Below are 15106 nucleotides of genomic sequence, written 5' to 3'. Positions count from 1 at the left end.
TGGCGGCCATCAGCTGGTGGGTTGAGAGATGCTCTCTCTCCAGCCCCTGCGGGGCTCTATGGTCACCGTGGGCAGCAGCCCTTAGCCCAGGGCTTCTGGCTGCTGCTGCCGCAGCTGGGGATCCATGCTGCAGGCACAGGGTCTGCAACCAGTTGTCGGCTCTGTGGATCTTGTGTTGTTTAGTGCAACTGTGTCTGGAAGGGGCCCTTTAAGGGAGCGGCTTGCTGTTGAGTCCGCCCTGTGACCTTGTCTGCAGCTGTGCCTGGCACCCTTATTTCGATGTGTGCTACTTTGGCGTGTAGACGTACCCTCGCAGCGCCTATTTCGATGTGGTGCCGCGCAACGTCGAAGTTGAACATCGACGTTGCCAGCCCTGGAGGACGTGTAGACGTTATTCATCGAAATAGCCTATTTCGATGTTGGCTTCACGTGTAGACGTAGCCCATAGGTCCACTGTCAAGGAGCTGCCCTAGCCCCATACAGGACCAGACTGCAGCTGCAGAGGGCAGGGAGTCTGGCAACCCACCTGAGGCTGTGTCCCTGAAGGGTCGCCAATGGGCTGGGTGCTGCTGCTGACTGGGGGGATGAGGAAGCGGCTGCCACCAGGGTAGTTCTGTGGCAGATGACCGCAGTGCTCCAAGACTGGCTGGCAATGGAGAAGGAGGTGTGGCTGTGGGTGGCAGTCATCCTGGAAACTCTGACCGGGGCTGTGGCCTCCTATTTCATCCAACATCCTGCTTCCTCACCAACCCATCCCACATCACCCCACACAGCACACCCCACAGCACCTCATGTAGCCTCCCTCACTGCTCCCGGGGTAGCCACTGACTGTGGGGCCCTGCTCCTGCCAGCCCTCCCACCTGCCACCCACTTGGCACTTGGGCAGTGGCTGGTGGCCAATGCCACCCGGGATGAGCAGGACCCTCCCTCTCCACCGGCTCCCCCACCCTGCCCCATGGCTCCTGCTGACCCTGAGACTACCGTACCCCCCCAGCTCTCCTACCTTCCCATTGTCCCAGCCACGATGTAGGGAGGCATGTTGATGTCTCCTACTGGGAACTCCCATGCGGGGAGGTAGGTGCCCTCCTGCGTTCTGCAGCTGAGCCATGAGTTCCAATACACCCAGGCACCATGGGCCCTGCCTGACCATCCCTCACACATCCATGGACTGGCCCTGGGAGTCAAGAAGGGCCTAGAGGTGGTATCCTTTTCTGTTTATAAAGGAGCCGGTGCTGTGTTCCAGGGCCCAGATGGCGATGTGCATTCCATCCAGCACCCCAAAACAGCTGGGGAAGCCCAGGTCCATGAAGCTGGTGGAGGCAACAGTCAAGTCCCTGAGGGTGACCACTGGTGGAGGAGAAGGGTGTCGATCGCCTGGACGATGTGCATGGGGTGCAAGGCAGATGAGTCCATGAGTATGTGGCCAGGTGGTACCCGTCCCCGTGCAGGGTTCCCCTCCCCGGCCCCATGCAAGGCCACCTTCCCTGTCCCCATGCAGGGGCCCCCTTCCCTCCCCATGCAGGGCCACCCTCCCTGTCCCCAGGAAGGGCCATCCCTCCCCAACCCTGTGCAGTGCCCCCTTCCCCTCCCTATGCAGGGTATCCTTCCCTGACCCCGTGCAGGTCCACATTCACCGTCCCCCCAAGTGAGTGCATGGCCCCGGCCTGGCTTACCTTGATCAGGACTGTCCTGATGGTGGCCTTGCCCACCCTGAACTGATGTCCAGTGGAGCAGTGGCTGTCAGGGATGGCAAGCTTCCAGAGTGCAATGGCTGCCCTCGTGCACAGAGGGAGTGTGGGCTGCTTCCTGATGTCCAGGTGCTGGAGAGAAGAGCCAGTGGCAGAGTTCATTGAATGTCTGCCTGGTCATCCTAAAGTTGTGCAGCCACCGGTTGTCATCTCAGTCCCCCACCATGAGGTGGTCCCCCCAGTTGGTGCTGATGGGAAAACCCCAGCATTGCCGGATCACCAGAGTGGGGTTCAGCCACTGTGCCTGGCAGAGGGCCTGCAGGAGAGGGTCTATGTGGCTGGCCCTCTGGTGCCACCGGCAGATGGCCACGAGCAGCACTGCCAGCGGGCTGGCCATGGCCTGGAGGAAATTCCCAGCAGGGAGCTGCTGAGGATCCACAAGTGTCTTTGCAGTGGCTCAGCTGTGTGCAAAGGGTGTGCTGTGCTGTGTACAGTCTGGCAGAGCTGAGCACATGCAAGGTGTGTGTGTTGGGAGGGGCCCTTTAAAGGAGTGGCTGGCTGCAGGCCCCGAAAGGGCTTGTCGGCCATTTGACCTCCATTCGTGGAGTTTCCTGGCTTCGTAAGTCAAAATGGGTGTCTGGAAGCTTCCTGTTGAAGTGCCAGGCCATTACTTAAAAATAGCAGATGGTGAATTTGCTTCGAAATTTGCTTCGAAATGATGGTGTAGTGCAGATGTAGCCTCTGAGAGATAAAATGTTAAAATACTTCAAGCACTTGGACATTGCCTAAAGAATCCCCATTGCCAGAGATTATGTAGAGACAGTACTTCTAAAAAATAAGTATTTCACTCCCAGGCTCATTCACCCTGAGACATTGGGAGAAGCTCAGTGATATTTGTTGAACTTTGAAATATAAACCAGCCAATAAATCTACTGAACAAAGCTATATGTTTTTCTGAAGATTATACCACCATATTTAATCCAGAGGAAACATTGATGACAGTGTTAAGCTTTTCCTGGGAGGTAAAGTATATAACCAGAGTGACTCTACACTGAATACGGGACACCTGGTAAAATTATTTGTATGCAAGTGAGTTCAATGGCAATCAATCAGAATTATGCAGTTCAAACTTTCAAATTAACATCAGGTTGACTGAGACCATTTTAAAAAGAAAAAAAAAGTATGGCTGGAGTCATTTCTATTTATCATTAAAGATTGCATGGGGACAGGTGACATACACACACACTCCTATACATCTCTCTCACACAGGGATGGGGTGACTGACTGACCTGACCCAGTCTTCCCTGCCCAGTGCTCTCTACCTTCCATGCCTGGCTGGGCCCCAGGAATAGACCCACCTCTCCTGGTACCTGGTGCCACATCTTCTCAAGGCAATATGTGGGGCATATGCAGAGTCACAGACCACCTACTCCCCATATCTCTGTTGGGGTTCACATCAGAGTAGAGCAAGCAGGAGCATTTCAGCTGTGTGTGGAGGGAAGGAATGGGAGCTGGGTGGAGGTGGATGTAGAGATGACCTGGATCTTATTTTTGTAAAGGTCGTCTCTTCTCTTTCCCTTTCCCCACACTCCTTAAGGGCAGGAGATAGGCCACAGTCAGTCTGTGATGAGGCCAGGTGCCCTTGCTGGGGTGGGAAGTTGCTGAGAGGTGGAGAACCTTCCCCATACCAGCACTGCCTGGGGTTGTGGCACATGCAGGACTTGGATTCTCCAGGCCAGTGCCCTGGGCCATAGTGTCTTGAGCTTTCCACAGCTGTGAGCCCAGCCCGAAGTAGTGGGGGAGGAAGGAGCCTGCTGGCCAGGCTGTTGGTGAGCTTAATCATCCAGCCAGGGGCTGGTTCTCTGTAGAGTCCCAGGAGTGGGAAGCACCCTCGCAGGGGAGAGGGGGAGGGAATGGGGGAGATATGGATAAACAGCAGGGCTGACGCAGTGAATGGGGGCAGGAGGGAGAGGGCAGTGAGGGGCAAGCATGTAAAGGACTGATGGGTGGACTGTAGAGATGATGTGTAACCCACCACTGCCAGCCCACATTCACCAGCCACCACCGCAAGAAGCCAGTGCTGGGTGGAAAAGGGAGTGGGGTGAGGTAAGAGCTTGCTGGCCAAGAGCCCATACACAGCAGGGTCTGCATCGGTGGACCAGCAGGGAGAACAAGCAGCGCCTCACATTGAAGCTTTGCCCAACCTCCGGCCTTGCACTTCCACCACTGTCATCAGCCACTCATCGCTGGTAGGTGGGTAGCTGGTGAGCAAAGGTTTGGTCAGCAGTACTGATGGGAGAGGAGAGACAGAAAATACAGGACATGCAATCTATATTTTATAAAAGCAGACACCTGCAGCAGGGCTTAAATACAGGAATGTCACTTTAAAAATGGGACAGCTGGTTACTGTAAGTATAACAGGTCTTCACATACTCAAACACACCTCATTTCAGCCCAACTTCATTTTTATAAATGAACAATTCAATATTTCCCTCTTAGCACAAATTCTCATCTACATGGAAACTGAAATATTTAAAATTTGACATTCTAGTCACACAGGTATTGGGGCACTTGATTTATTGCACTGATTTAATATCAGCCAACTTAAATCTTATGCAAAGAAATGCTAGTGTTTTGTTTTTTGCAAACAAGCAGAGGATTGTCCAGATGATTAAAAAGAAGCCATACCTGTATCTGTGTATTATCAAAGTTGCTTTGAAGCTGATTGGCAATATCATCCATCCTCTAGCTTTCTGTCTGCATACGTCTTCTATGTGTATAAAGATGAACCAAATGATTTAGATGTACTTGGTATTGTTAATTAAGTAAAACAGAAAACAGGTATTGACTAAAAACAGCCATATAAAGAACGCTACTATGAATCCTCTCTCCAGGAGATTAACTTGCAAAGACAACTACTTCTGTCCACAAAGTAGACATTAATATCTAGTTATAACAGTTATAATATTTTAAGTTAACCTACTACAGTAAAGGATTCATTAGCAATATATCAAATAAACTTGTCAGCGATATCCTTCCCCAAGGAAAGTTCTGGCTTCAAAGACAAACATCTCAGAATCATTCTGAGGCAAAAGGCAGGAAATTTATGCCATTTAAAAGGAGAACATGTTCCTTTTTTTAGGGGGGCAAGAACTGATTTAGTGACCTAAAAGTGTATGACATTTTTATGTATGGTGAACATATAGGTTTAAGCAGTGTGTGTGTGTGTGTGTGTGTGTGTGTGTGTGTGCTGGTACTTGCTGGTACTGAGTACCAGCACCTTGGCAGCCACAGCCATGAGATTGGCTGAGGGGGTTGGAAAGGTGAGCTGGCTGAGTCCTGGCACCCCTTTTTCACAAAAAAAGGTACTGGGTTTAAGGTCATTTTTGTTTTATTAGTCTTAGTGTGTCTCTTCTGAGATCTGTGCAGTTGGATTCATAATTAAGTCTATTCCAAAAACCATGGAAGTCAGTGGAAAAAATTCCCATTGACTTCACTGGATATTGTACCGTGCCCTCTGGTATCAGGCTTGACTGGGCCAGAAATACAAGAAACATTCCTAATATAATTTTTTATTATCTCCCTAAGCAATTCCGAGGTGATTCTTCTGCAATGTCTTTTGCATTGGTGAGTAACATGTATGTACGGTAGACTATACAATATATATATATAAAACCTATGTCTGCATTACCACAGAAAGTCAATTAAAGGAACAAAATTCCAGCTGCATGAATAACATAGCTGGAATTGATGTACTTTAGGTCATGTTAATGCAGGGACTATGCTACGGGGTCGGGGTGGGGGTCAACAGAAGAAACTGTCCCGTTGACCACCCTTAATTTTCTCACCCAGGGTAGAGTAATGGGGTCAACTGGAAAGTTATCTGTGGTCAATTTGGCAGGTCTTCAGTAGACCCAGTAAATTGCCCACCCATGGATTGATCTCAGAGCACCTATCACTGCTGTGCTGTAGAAGTAGCCTAACCTAATACACCTATACTTCATTTGACAGTGTATTTAGTATTTAAAATGAGAAGTAACCAGGCATTTGTGTGCTTAAATATGCACAGCGTTTAAAGTAATGAACTTTCTGACAGGAAAGAGCAAATCTGATATAAATTGTTCAGTCTTCTCTGTCAAGAAGCCAAAGATGAGCCAATCTTATACAACAAGCACAATCAATGATGACAGTAGCTGCTAATAAGTTTAAGAGAATCAGAGTGTGTATCTGTTACCCTTTTTCACTGCTACCATCAACTATGTGAGATCAGGACAATCTTAGTTTAATGCCTATGTCTGACCCCACCTATTTAAATCTCAGGCTAGGTTTGTTACAACTTTCCTAAACTTCACAAACCTAGGTATTAGTGATCTCATTAGTGGTCTTTCATGAAAATCACACAGCATGCTTTGCATAGGTTATCATGAAACCAAATGAAACTTAATAGTTTCAACTGAGTTTTGCTTAGTGTTCTAAGATACACTTGCATCTCTGTGTCAAACATAAAAATACAGAGAATATGAACCCACACAGAATGGAACGAAAAATCCCTAGGAGCATGGCAAAAAGCAACTGCAACTTTGTAGCCATTTTAGGTTAGTATGATGCATTGCCAGTTTTAACAGTAAACTGTATATTAATGCTTATTAACCCATACTCTGTAGTGACAGAGGAGCTGGGGCTCATGCAATTAAGATCTGGCAGAAGGTAATCCCTGAAGCTAGAGGCCAGAATTTGAAGAAGATCCCCTCCTTCAACAGCTCCCCATTTAAGCACCTGGCACATACATGAAGGAAAACAAAGGGAGCAGTGGATGCGGCGGGTTTTTTGAAATTTGGTCCTGGTTGTCTCCAGCATTTGAAGAAGAAGAGAGAGTCAAAAACTGTCACACACCCCTCCAACAGCTACCAACACCTTTCTCTTCTGTGATAAGATATGTGGCTCCAGAATTGGGCTAATCAGCCATCAATGGACTCACAACTAGGAGGGTGACATGAAGACATCCTACTTGTTATTGAGTGACCACTAAGACAGAGATTGTACAGTTGGCTCTGCTATTGACTTGTGGAAATGTAGGTGAAGCATATGGCTTCCCAGAAGTTTTATTTCTGCATCCATAAAATAAGGAGCATATTTTCTTATAAAACAGAACCTTTATTATGTTCATCTTTTTTCATCATTATCATTGTTTTATTTTCACCAGGAACTATTGGTGCCACATAAGGATGTTATGGCACTCCACTAATTAATCTTTGTAAAATCCTTCGTGATCCCATCCCATCAAACTTTATTAATTGTTAATTATCCTCTGCAGAATCTTTACATTAGTGAGACAGTTGCCAATGTCAGAATTTAGAAAGCCAAAAAATCCAATCGTTTACTCCAGGCAGTTCTGTATAGACTTAATATTAATGCAGTGTACCTTGGCAACCCAGCTAAAAGCCACAGAAATCCATACAAAAAACACCTTCCAAATTCCACAGTCCCAATTATGCTGCTTCAAGAAGCCCTTCCATTTCTAATATCTTTCCCTGCTTTCAATGTTTGTTATTTGTGACACAGATAGTAATTCAAAAGGATTTGGGCTAATTTTTCATCCAGGAATAGGTATCCTAGCTCTATAGGTATAAAAACACTTAAATTCCTCGAATTGTAGGCTGCACCTGTTTTTCTCTACTCAGCAGGGGAACTGTATAGAAGTTTTTCACTAACCCTACTAAATGTCACTGAGTTGCACTGAGGGCTCTTGTCCTTCTGCCATTGAAATCTTATGCGAGATGGTAAGAACTGTACATATGCTAATTCCTTGAATAACTTCCGGTCCTTGCATTGGACTCAGAAATTGCACATAGTTTTACATTTCCCTCGTAACAGTAATATGTGCTCATGTCCTGAAATTCATGTGTACACTTAAAATACATATATAAAATATTTATTTGAGTTAGAGCAAAGGAAGTCAATGCAAAGGCCTTGATTCTCCAGTGTTCTTGCTACTTTGTGGCATTCAGTTAAAATGAACAGATTCTTCCATCTGAGGATTCTTCTTGCTAATGAAATCTTCAGGCGGGTCAGTAGCTTGTAACCTGAAGGCCCCATGTGGGGAGGAATAAGAGATGCTCTATTCAGACTCCACCCATCAAAATCCAAAATACCACCCACAACCCCAGAGCACCTGGATGTTGTTGCCAAGCGTACACATACACTTACAGGGAGATTGGCCTGGTGAGGGTAGACCTATCGGGGTTCAATTTTGTGTGCCTAGTGAGAATGTGTTAAATTGAACTCTGAGGGCTTGTCAGTTGACCCCTGTACTCCTCATTACTGTGAGGAGTAAGGGAGATCAACAGCAGAGTTTCTTCCATCGACCTCCCTCAGTGAGGATGGCCAGATAAGTCGATCCTAGATAAGTCGATTCCAGTTGCACAATTGTTAGCTGGAATTGAGTGTCTAGGATTGACTTTTAGGTCTGGTATAGACCTGCACTAAGTCAGCCTGCCTCCTAGCCTAGGGCACAGGGGAGCAGGCTGGGGAAGAAGAAATGTTTCTGGTGCTCAGCTATATTTGACTGATTCCGCACAGAGAGGTCTACCGTTGACATGGTCTTCTCTCTAAGGCAGCTGCAGGAGAAGTGCAGGGAGCAGAGAAAGCCACTCTACATAGCCTTCATCGACTTGACCAAGGCTTTTGACTTGGTCAGCAGGGATGGTCTGTTCAAACTGCTCCACAAGATAGGCTGTCCTCCACGGTTACTCAAGATGATCCAGTCATTCTACGAAAACATGAGAGGAACCATCCAATATGATGGCGCATTATCAGATGCTTTCAGAATCAGGAGCGGCGTCAAACAAGGATGCGTACTTGCTCCAACGTTGTTCGGGATCTTCTTCGCACTCCTCCTGAAGCGTGCCTTTGGATCTTCAACAGAGGGCATCTTGCTGCACACAATATCTGATGGGAAACTGTTTAACCTTGCAAGGCTGAAAGCTAAGTCTAAGGTGCGAGAAGTCCTCATCAGAGACATGCTGTTCGCAGACGATGCTGCTGTAGTGTCTCACACAGAAGACCAGTTTCAAAAACTGCTGGATCGGTTCTCCAAAGCATGCAAGGACTTTGGGCTTACCATCAGCCTAAAGAAGAGGAACGTACTCGGTCAGGATGTTGCTGAATCCCCATCAATCAGCATTGACAACTATACGTTAGAGGTTGTCCACGAGTTCGTTTACCTCGGGTCCACCATCACTGACACCCTGTCGTTGGACACTGAGCTAAATAGGAGGATCAGAAAAGCGGCCACAACTCTGTCCAGACTCAGCAAGAGAGTGTGGAATAACAACAAGCTGTACACTCACACCAAAATGCAAGTCTACAGAGCCTGCATCCTCAGCACTCTCCTTTATGGCAGCGAGACTTGGACCCTGTATGCCCGCCAGGAAAAGAGGCTGAACGTCTTCCACTTGCGCTGCCTCAGGCGCATCCTTGGAATATCATGGAAGGACAGAGTGACCAACACTGCCGTCCTCAAGCAAGCTGGAATCCCAACCATGCACACCCTCCTCAGGCAGCGTCGACTCCGCTGGCTTGGCCATGTCCACAGGATGAACGATGGAAGGATTCCAAAAGACATCCTGTATGGTGAGCTAGCCTCTGGCAAAAGACCTCCCGGATGCCCCCAGTTGCACTACAAAGATGTCTGCAAGAGACACCTCAGAGAGGTAGACATCGAGCTGGACAACTGGGAAGAACTAGCAGATGACCGCAGCAGATGGAGGCAGGGGTTACACAAGGGCCTTCAGAAGGGCGAGTTGAAGATCAGACAGCTAGCAGAGGAGAAGTGAGCGCACAGAAAGCACAATAAGGACTTGCCAGACACCCACTACACCTGCAAGAGATGCAGCAAGGACTGTCACTCTCGTGTCGGTCTTTATAGTCACAATAGACGCTGTAAATGAAGTCCTCAATTGAAACTTTAAAGGGCGCGATCCATAGTCTATGCAGACTGAAGGATGCCTACTATTACATGACCTTGGGGATATTGGCAGCTGGTGCAGGGTGGGACAGAATAGCTTTCAAGCTGCTCAGAGTTGCATGGGGGAAGATGAAGAGTTTCCTATTTTCTTCTACCACATCACTTTTCCAAAATTCAGGATGTTTTAAGGAGTTGCAGACTTGGAGGCAAAAAGCCCACTGAGGTATCATTCATTCTCTTGCAATGAGTGGCAGAAAGAAGAACAATAAAACATGTACATTTTGAAATTTGACCAAAAAATTAAAAAAAAAACAAAAACAAAAACAAGAAAAACTAAATAACTGAACGCCCCCCCCCCAGGCAACTTGAAAGTTCTTTACCAAAGCTTTGGGTGTTAGAAAAAACATTGAATTCAATAATTCAGTTCATCTATATGTGGAGGAGGCCTTAGTGAAAGTCACTCATTCTTTCCCAGAAGTTATCATTATCATCAATTATCTCTCAGCATTTTTTGAGGTTTATAGGGAATATAGAAAGAGGAGGAGGAGAGACACTTGGAATTATGAGCCGTGTCTACACATGCATGCTACTTTGAAGCAGCGGCACTAACTTCGAAATAGCGCCCATCACGGCTACACGTGTTGGGCGCTATTTTGATGTTAACATCGACGTTAGGCGGCGAGACGTTGAAGCCACTAACCCCATGAGGGGATGGGAATAGCGCCCTACTTCGAAGTTGAACGTCGAAGTAGGGCACGTGTAGACGATCCGCGTCCCGCAACATCGAAATAGCGGGGTCCGCCATGGTGGCCATCAGCTGAGGGGTTGAGAGACGCTCTTTCTCGAGCCCCTGCGGGGCTCTGTGGTCATCGTGTGCAGCAGCCCTTAACCCAGGGCTTCTGGCTGCTGCTGCTGCAGCTGGGGATCCATGCTGCATGCACAGGGTCTGCAACCAGTTGTCGGCTCTGTGGATCTTGTGTTGTTTAGTGCAACTGTGTCTGGGAGGGGCCCTTTAAGGGAGCGGCTTGCTGTTGAGTCCGCCCTGTGACCCTGTCTGCAGCTGTGCCTGGCACCCTTATTTCGATGTGTGCTACTTTGGCGTGTAGACGTTCCCTTGCAGCGCCTATTTCGATGTGGTGCTGAGCAACGTCGATGTTGAACGTCGACGTTGCCAGCCCTGGAGGACGTGTAGACGTTATTCATCGAAATAGCCTATTCATCGAAATAGCCTATTTCGATGTTGCTACTTCGAAATAAGCTACTTCAATGTAGGCTTCACGTGTAGACGTAGCTATGGAAAGACAAGAAGAGAAGGAGAGTGCAGGACAATATATCTGTATTACTGCAATTTATGTATGTGTAATCACCCTTGTACTTTATCATCTGATTAAAGAGCAACATAGGAATCACAGAGCATTCTTTTAATTCAAACACCATTTAAAACAAATTAAATGGTGTGGTGGGATTGCATAAATACTTATTTTCTTTAGGCATAACATAGTTCATAAACTCCTTTTGCACTGTTCAGATAAAAGATATCTTACTCTCTCCAGCAACAGATTCCTTTTCAGGCCTCTTTTCCTGTAGTAACAGGAGAAATAAACAGTAATGCCACTTAAATTTTATCATTTAAATTCTGTCACAGTCACCAGCCACTATGTTACTCATTTCATGCATTTTTAGGAATGGGCTCAGAAAGATGGCCTGCTGTATTTCTGAGAATTACATTTTGTGAAGTTCCAACTAACAGTAACTAAACACAATTCACCCACACAATTATTTTTATTAAGTGGAAACTCTGATATAAATCTTTGCTATTTAACCACTAACCTCAAATGAATACAGCACACTGGAAAAATCTGGCTATTTTGTTTGACTGGATTACTTTCTACTGGCTTCAGTATGCCCTTCAATATTTACTCAGTGCTCAGTTTAGCCACAAGCAACTTTTGGTCGATTTATTTTTTCTATGAATACAGAAGAGATCAGAACTCACTGTAACAGTGTATTGAAGTTTGCCTCATCTTGATTTGTTTAATCTGGAATGGAATTGAACTGCTTTAGCTCTAGCCTAAGGGACTTTGTAAGTCGTATACAATGGACACTACCTTGGGGTAATGCATTGTCATATCAGGTCATAAGACGGACTCTAAAATGTGTGAGTGTGTATGTGTATGTGCAGAGATGAGAGGAAAGGGATGAAGGAGGAAAGATATTGTTATACTATTGTGCAAAGCCTGCTGAGAGAGGGAAAAAAAGGGCTTTTCTGAACAAATGGACCAAAACTACAAAATATTTATATGAAGTCAGCTGCATGCACTAAGGAAAAGAATGTTCATTTTCAAAACAAAAAGCAGTCAAGTAGCACTTTAAAGACTAGCAAAATAGTTTATTAGGTGAGTTTTCGTGGGACAGATAGTGTATAGACTAGCACGGCTTCCTCTCTGTTAATGCTCATTTTCGTAAGTGCATGACCTATCACAGAAATGTGTGTCTTTTTATGACAATACAGTGCTCAGGATGAATGTTATGTTTATTTTCATGTAATTTATCCTCTCTCTTTCAGGCATGAAGAGAGGAAATGTCCTTCCAGATTAGAACTACTCCCACCTCCAAAAGCAGCCCCACAACCCCACTCTACCAAGCATGCAATATATCTATATTTATAAGGGAATTCACTTCGCATTGCTTTTGTGTTTACTTTCCATTCTTTAGTCTGGAAAATTAATTGACTGGCAGGAATACTTGCTGAGACAGTGAATTTAAAATGAATAGTACAGAACATTTTGCAAAGTGCATGTTGAATGTGTAATTAGGGCTACTTGCACCAGAAACTTGAACCAAAAACGCAGATTCTCTACTGTGATGTGCTTGCGGCTCCCGGATTCTCAGGTTAGTTCTACACTGGTTCAGCATTCTTTAAGGCAACCTTGGGGACTGCTATAAAGTACAGCTTCAGAGAATGGGAAGGCCTCATGGATTATCTTTCACCTGGAGGTCATTGGGGGAAAGTGGCTCTCTGGCATGCCCCTTTGTGTGCTGATGTACCTCCCATGCCAGGTTCCAGGGCAGGGTGGCAGAGCAAATGGCAACCACAGGTCTATGCCATCTGTAGATTCTGCCTCATTCCAATACCAGGGGAAACCCCAGCTATGGAGCTCTATCTGCTTTTGAAACACCCCATCTTTTCTGCTGTCACAGCAGCACAAAGAGGCCAGATTGGTCATCAGAATTTGACCATTAGAATTCACAACCAGAAACAAAACATAGGATGTGTGTCTCCAACACACTGTTCACAGACCAAGAAAGAGAAAAAAAATATTCCATTGAATAATTTGGGCTAACTGTTTAAGAAAAATTGCATGAACAATTAAGGATTTTGGCTACCTATGAGGAGCAGACATCAAGGCCCCATTGCTGAAGATGACGCCCAGCAAGGCAGCAGGCCTGGATAAAGTCAAAGCAGAAAACACTGAAATCCTAAGAGAGGTTGGCATATGCTGACTCATGGGAGTCCTAGGCATAGTTTGTAAGGAGATGAATATTCCAAAAGACTGAGCAAGTCCATACAAAAATGTGACATAGGCAACTGTTGGAAATACCGAGAAATTGTGCTTCTGCAGGAAACTGTTAGCGAGAATCACAGATAGTCTCATTCACGAAACAGTGGAACCTATTTTAGGAAAGGAGCATTTTGGCTACAGAAGAGGAAGCAGGAATATAGATTGTTGTTCAGTGCTAGATAGTTGATAGAAAAGAAGCTGGAGGGGAATAGGCTTCCATTGCTTTGGAAAAATCACTTAAGAAAGTACCTAAGTGAAAGCTGGTGCCTCTATTACTATTCTATGCCAGAAGTTTTTGTCCAGTTGATGGGTATGTATGATGACTCCAAGATAAAAAGGGTGCTGCTTTTCATTATAGCAGAGCATTTCAAGGTGAAGGCTGGGTTCCACCAACCTTCAGTGCTTAGGCCTGGTCTACTCTAACAGGGAAAATTGAATTAAGATACGCAGCTAAGTTAATTACTTACCTGGAGTCTACATACATTAATTCGAGCTTCTATTGGAGGTTGACAGGAGTGAATGTTCCCATCGACTTCCCTTACTGCTAATGAAGGGCACTGACAGACATGTCTTGTGATTTTGATTTAGTGCAATCACAACCAGGTGCGCTGAATCAGACTCCAGAAAATTGACCATGGCAGCATCAGTCTTCCTAGTAGTGAAGATGTACCTTTAGTCTGTTACTATTCATAATTGTCATAGACTTCAAAAGTAAGCAAACCCAAATGAAAGGCAGTACAAAACTGATCAATATAGGGGATAGCTATTGAACAAGTTGCCTAGAAGAGGGAACTAATAAACTCTGGCTTCAAAATGAGTAAAGAAAAAAATTGAAGTCACACAGGTGATTTGCACAGCTCCAAGACAACTTCAAAACTGAGGGCCAGTGCCTAAATCAAGTTTCTGTTTCAGTTCCTATGGGGCTGGTTAGTCACAAATGGAATAATCAAGAGCAAGTCTGCTGAGCACCAGGGAAGTCTGAAACAAGTGAAATGATTTATGACAAACAGATGCCTAGACTACCTAAGAGAGAACTACACAAAGCTGTGTGGTAAGACCAGCTCTTATATATGGATCAGAGACATAGGCAATGAAAGAAAGGCACATGAAAAACATGAAGCCATTGACATGAAATGTGTGAGAGCAACGACTGGGGTGAGTTGGCAGGATCACAATGCAGGATAATGTCTTCAGGAATGAGACTGGTATCATCATTATTAGAGAGAAATTGCAGGTGAGGGGCTGATATGTTATGGTCATATATGAGGGATGGGTTAAGGAAATCCTGATAAGGAAGGTTTTGAAACTAGAATTGATGGGTGAAGAAGAAGAGGAAGGTGGACAGACTATGTATGGGAGGATGGAATTGATATGGATGAGCACTGGACCAGCATGTCTGGAAAACAGTGACTAGGTACCTGATCCCAGCTAGTTGGGTAAGGGAAAGAACATGTCAGAAAATTTTGCAGACAACTTAAAAAAAAGAAAAAGTGTCACACTTCATCAGGTAAGCAATGTGCCATGAGCTGTTTACCTAGCTCTGCTCTGGCCTTCTGAACAACAGAGTGTCAAGAGTTGGTCTTGGTATTTATTGGAAAAGGACAGAAGTCTAAGCTCTGTGAAATGCAATGGTCATTACTAGTCAATGTGATTGTCCATGTTGTTTCAAATATTTGAAAGTACATAACAGTACATATATATGAGGTATTATTTTTATTAGCATACTGCTTTGTAAATGTCCATGGTGTATTACAAAACATCTAGTTTAGATGGCTGCCTGAGGAACAATATAAATTGGACAGATACAATAGAAGGAATTTAACAGTGAAGCAGAGGGCAGAAGTAACTGGAGATATTGTAAATTAGGATGGAAGGCCAGGCACAACAGA

This window comes from Carettochelys insculpta, chromosome 1 (genome assembly GCF_033958435.1).
Source record: "Carettochelys insculpta isolate YL-2023 chromosome 1, ASM3395843v1, whole genome shotgun sequence".
Lineage (NCBI taxonomy): Eukaryota > Metazoa > Chordata > Testudines > Carettochelyidae > Carettochelys > Carettochelys insculpta.
Note: the sequence above shows the minus strand (reverse complement) of the source record.